Consider the following 5,422-nt stretch of genomic DNA (forward strand, 5'->3'; position numbering starts at 1 on the left):
GCAGTGTGCTTCTTCATACTATTTTATTTTGTCCATATGTTGGAGTGCTCTTCTAAAATGAGTAAAACCTAATCCCACTTTGTTCAAGTAGAAGTTCTGATACTTGTCCAAGGAAATCTGGTAGTCTCACCACCATACCCAGATCATGCAGGCAACTGTAAAGCACTGTGGATTAAAACCAGAACAAGGTACCAGCCATTTGTCTTAATCTAGGCACATACAGTATAAAGCAAAATGTCCAGTCTATTATTTAAATCATGAAAAGCACCTGAGTTTACAACCTGAAGCACACCTTAGTTCTGCAGACAGAGCTGAAGACACAGTTATCTGCAGTCAATGCCTGGAGCAGCGTAACTGAAATTAGGTCACTGTTTGCCTTTGTAAGCAGTTAGTTTTCTATTGATTTAGAAATGGACATCTATTACTGTTGTTGCAATAATATACCAGTATTGCTCTATTATGTACTTTGCTGTTGCATTCCTTTTTATTGGCAACTTCACATTTTCAGAGGCTGTCTTTCTCTGGCTGTGAAAAAAATGTTGTTCTGTAAGTTCTGTTCTGTACTTGTTAAGTTTTAGTTCACCATTTATCTAAAAAGGCCTTCCTGCTAGTAGGAGGAAAAAAATCTGTATACTAAAAGAATGGTTTTGCCCCTTTTTTTTTGACTTCTCTAGTCTTCAGAGCAAATCAAACTATAAATCCTGATGTGATGTGAATAGGAACCATACCTCCTCCCTAATTATACAAGTGTAACTTCTCTAAGAAAAGTGAATCACCGAGTTTGCATTTCATTAAGTTTTTGAAGACATCATTTGCGTTCAGTGAGAGGCATGGTCTCACACAGTCAAAGTCACACTGCTTTTGGTACTGCAGCTTCCTCTTTCAGCAGTTCCATATAAAGGGCTGAAGCTTAGTCTTGGTTCAGTGTCCATGCAACAAATCCTATTCTCTCTTGATGCTGCCTAGGGAAGTGGAAAAAGCGGTGCTGTTAATATACAGATTGTTAACAAACCAAGTGGAAGTAAGGTTTGAGTAATCCTCATCAAACAGCTGTGTGCCTTTATTGAGTAGGAAGACTTGTATTAAGCTAAATATGACTTTTCATCCCTTACCTTAGTGACCTGTAACAAAATTTTTAGTCCAAATGAGAGGTGAAAACCACCAATGGTGTGCAAGCCTTATGTGCAAAGGCAGTACTGCTTTCCCTCATGTCAGGAGGGGAACATGAGTTGCCGTTGCACTGTTATAATTTTGGAGGCTATAACCAGTAAGAACAGTATAAAGTATAACTGTCTTACCTTCTCAGTCCTCCAACTATCCCATTGTTTTTCCCATCTTCTGATACTTAGCTACAGCCAACATGAAGTTTTAGCAGTTTGCTTTACATATGAATATTGCTACTGAATACATATAATCCTAAAGTTCTTACGGACAAAATCAGTTTACATAAACAGTTTTCTGTACTCCTGTCTGAATTTTACCAACTTAGCAAACACATTTCTGAAATTTAACATCAAGAAAGAGTAGGTACATTCTTAAGTGCTGGACAATCCAGCTGGCACATAAAAACAGGGAGTGCAGTCACTGTGGTGTGAAAGGCGCTGAACAAAACACCGAAGCCAGCAGCATCCCTGAATGATCTGCACATGAACTACTTTTTCAGACAAACTATAGGATAAAACTGCAGTGTTTGTTTGAGCAAAGCTACTGCAGCTGGTTATGTGAAGGGGACCTGACTGGGGCTTTCTCCCAGCAGGTAACAAACCCACAGCAGCAGGAAGAGAGGTCAAACCAGCATCTTGGTTACCAAAAAGAGGTACTGAAAGGTGCATACCAACAGATTTTTTTCCTGTGTGGTCTTTTTCCAACTGCTGTGACCTCACAGGGTAGGAATTTTTTTTTCTCGGCGATTTTCTGCTTTCTAAACGGGTTTCATCCCCTTCTTTAATCCAGCAACGCATCTCTGTTGATGAGCATACCTGCATACGGGTTGCTGTAGCAGTGATCCTGGCTCTCCTCCATCCGTGCGCAAGTGTCTCGATGTCATTTCAGCGGTGCAAATAGGACATGCTCTGCCTGTCCTGAAGCTCCTGGGTTAACTGGGCAGGGGAAGAACCGCAGGTCGCCGCCCGGCTCCCGGTGCTGTGGTGGGAGGCCGCGCAGCGAGCCGAGCCCGACCGCCCCTCCCGCCGGAGCTGCTGCCTCCGCCCCGCCCCGCCCCGCCGCAGCCGCCATCTTGCGCGGCCTCAGGGAGCGGGGCACGCCCCGGACCGCACCGCGCCGCGCCGCACCGCCGGGGCTACCGGGACGGACTTCTGAGCTGGCCGCGAGTGTGCTGCACTGCCGCTCCGCAGCAGCCAAGGGACTAGGGAATCCCTCACTTTACCAGAGGACAAGCACATAAACGAAAGCGGCAGCCATATATAGGAGTGTAAAAATGCACCTACGTGACTTTTTTTAACATTTAAACTTAGAAATGATCCTAAGAATGAATGAGTGGAGTCTCAGGAGCGGCCTTGAGAAACACATGCCAGCAAGAGCCGGCGCAGCAGTGATCTCAGAGCACCTCATTCACACAGAGCTGACCCTCTAATCTGCCATGCCCTGTCTATCTGTTGTAAAATGCCTTACTGCCCCTGCTCTTCAGTCTTTCCAGGCCCCCTCTTTGCTTTCCTTCCCTTTGCTGTACAAGTGCAATGGTAGACTGGCCTTGTCTTGGGAGTCTTCAGTCAAGTCTGCTACTGCAGATGGTGTGCTTTGGCCAAACCTCATCTGCTGGGCTTCATGGGACTAAAAAGTTCACAGGTTGTCAAGCTAGAATTCATAGCACTCTTGAGTCTTGAACAAAAACCTGTTCGCCTCCAACATTTTCCTTCTTCAGTCCTTTTTTTGTTGTTTCCCCTGGCTAATTTTTTTGTTTAGATCATCAGATTTCTTGATTTAGCTACTTTCTACACATCAAAAAACAATGTGCTGATTCTGTGAAACTGTGATATTTAAGTTACCACCATAGGATTGCTCACTGGACTTGGTTTTTCAGCCTTCTATCCTCTTTACTCAGCCTGTACCACCACAAGGCAGGAATAGTGTAAAGTGCCCAGTGATGTTGAATAAGGCTTATTGTGAATCAAAATTACAGTTGCAGTTCCATAACTTCCTTGGAAAATCCCTAATCTTTAGGTTTGATTCTTTAGCTACACACTGGAAATAATATTACTTGTTTTCCCTCTTCCGAGGTATTCAAAAAGCAACCCTGCTTGAGCAGGGAGAGTGATTACCACCAGAGGTTCTTTCCAACCTCAGCTGCTTTGCAACTCTGTGATTACCACAGAAGAAGAATTGATTGGTATTTGGATATTGCAGGGGTGGAGGCCATAGGCATCTTAGGCAGGCAGAAAGAAGTCTTGAACTCCCAATAGCAGAAAAACCGACAAAAAGACCAAGGACAGTGTGCAGTAGAAGACTTGCCAGCAAGGAAAACCTGCTGTCCATTCTACCTTTCCCCAGCTATCCTTGAGCTGGGATTCATGATCCAACAGAGGTTAAGTTGCAAGAACAACAAGCTTGTGATGAGTCTGAATAGTAAAGATTAAACTGGACTTTCTGGCAGTTTGGCAGGCTGGCAGGTCCAGCATTCCTCTACTGAGCATAACAAGGAAGCAATAGGTTAAAAAAAAAGTGATACAAAATCAGTAAGTGGCACAGCACTGTACCATTTAGGTTTTTTTAAGTGTTGTCACATGCATTTTTAAGGAGGTATTCTCTGTTGTCTAATGTTGTGCAAAGTCCTGGTGTTCCCAAAGTTTTGCTCAGAGGCAGGTCCGCATTTGACTGTCTATAAATGGATGATTGCTCAGTGTCATGTAGATGCACTCATCCTCCGCAAAGACAGTGGCAGGAAAAACCCCACTGAGGCATACCGGAGGTGTGTTTCCTGTTTGGAGGACTTTCTGAGAGACTTTCTGACCTGTGTTGACCAAGAGGTTTAGGGTTTTTTGGTTGTGATTGATGTAGGAGAGCAGAGCTTCTGTCTGGGTGGGTTGTTTGACCATGAGCAATTGTTACCTACTGCAAAGTCACTGTGATGTGAACATGGTAACTAGGGGGCACTAGAAGTGAGTTTCTTGTGTTTGTTCAGGTTGAGCACAAGATAATTGGGTGGACAAGTCCCCTAACCATCAGTTTAGAGCTTGTTTAAAGCACTTGATGAGAAGGAGAGTGTAACTGGGGTGGTCTTCAATGATTTTTTTAACACAGTAATTCCATTTTTCATTTTACCGTATCAGTGCTTCATTTGAGACTTTTGTCTTCATACAATAGAGACTCGACTTGGAAATTACTCACAGTACACAAGTTTCTTAAAATAGCTTTATCCACTGTATGTCTTTAGTGTATTTAAAGAAGAATGTATTTGCTGGTGAATTTGCAATATGCGGGGCTTTATTACAAACTGAGGTACTTTTTGTATGCTTTGACTTGATGGATAAATACATAAGAAATATGACCCTAACTTTCAGCCTTACATGTTTTCCTACATGTCTGTATGTGTGGCATCCTGCAGACACCCAGCCAATAGGACGACAATTGAAATCTGCACCTTTCTTGCTCAAATGCCCATTTACATTGAATTTTGCCACAGCCAGAGTTGAGTGAAAACTGAATGTGGTTTTAAGCTTGTAACCTTTCAAACTTTGGAAGTATGAACAAGCAGCTACATTCCTTCTCCCTCAGGCCTTCTACAAAAACCAAGGCTAGCTGGTTCTTCCAAGTCTGTTTATTGGGAGTAACTTGAGTAATGGTGGAACATTTCAATAATGTTTAAAAAACTGTCTGCAGCATGTGACGTGATCCTCACCTTTTTCCTCACTGTCTTGTGGCCTGCATTCAGTGAAGTATTTTCTTTCCCCTAGACACTGCTGACACCTGGCTATGGTGATACAACAATTCCCAGTATCCACCATTAAAACTAATGAACAGTTGAAGCCTAGACAAATCACTTTAGTCATTACAAATAAAGATTAAGAAGGCTTAACTGAGTGTAAGGCTCATTTTTAAAAAGCTGCAGTAGATGCGTTATCAGGAGTCCTTTAAGTTGAGATCTCAGTATTCTTCAAAGGCCTCCTGTAACAGCTGTCAGGATTATTAATAGCTGCCACAACTGATTTAGGGGAGTTTTCTTGGGGGATTTTAACTGAGACATGTCATTTTGTTCACCACAGTTTTTATTTGTTTTGCTTTGAAAGGAACAAGTTTCTGTTCTGGAGACATGGGTATAGACAGTATGCCTAGGTCTGACAGCTCAAAAGAGCAGCCTACAAATCCTGGAATATAAGGGTAGGAGCCTGAACTGGGATTTCACCATGGCTTCAGTGAGTGGACACTGGCTGCCATCACCTAATGATCTGTACCCTGAAGCTCATAG

The 5,422-nt window shown here is 43.0% G+C and overlaps 1 long non-coding RNA gene and 1 other non-coding gene across 2 annotated transcripts; both read right to left on the reverse strand.

Annotated features, from left to right (window-relative positions):
* Positions 1–768: 768 nt before the first annotated feature.
* Positions 769–2,273, reverse strand: LOC146424894 (uncharacterized). The gene is made up of 2 exons (XR_014847087.1): positions 1,980–2,273; positions 769–962 (listed from the first exon to the last, which is right to left on the reverse strand). It is a non-coding gene; the product is annotated as an uncharacterized LOC146424894 (long non-coding RNA).
* On the reverse strand, positions 1,186–1,313 carry LOC146424895 (small nucleolar RNA SNORA47). Its single transcript, XR_014847124.1, has one exon. It is a non-coding gene; the product is annotated as a small nucleolar RNA SNORA47 (small nucleolar RNA).
* Positions 2,274–5,422: the final 3,149 nt, after the last annotated feature.

This window comes from Lichenostomus cassidix, chromosome Z (assembly GCF_008360975.1).
Source record: "Lichenostomus cassidix isolate B80296 chromosome Z, HeHo_3.0, whole genome shotgun sequence".
NCBI classification, from domain to species: domain Eukaryota; kingdom Metazoa; phylum Chordata; class Aves; order Passeriformes; family Meliphagidae; genus Lichenostomus; species Lichenostomus cassidix.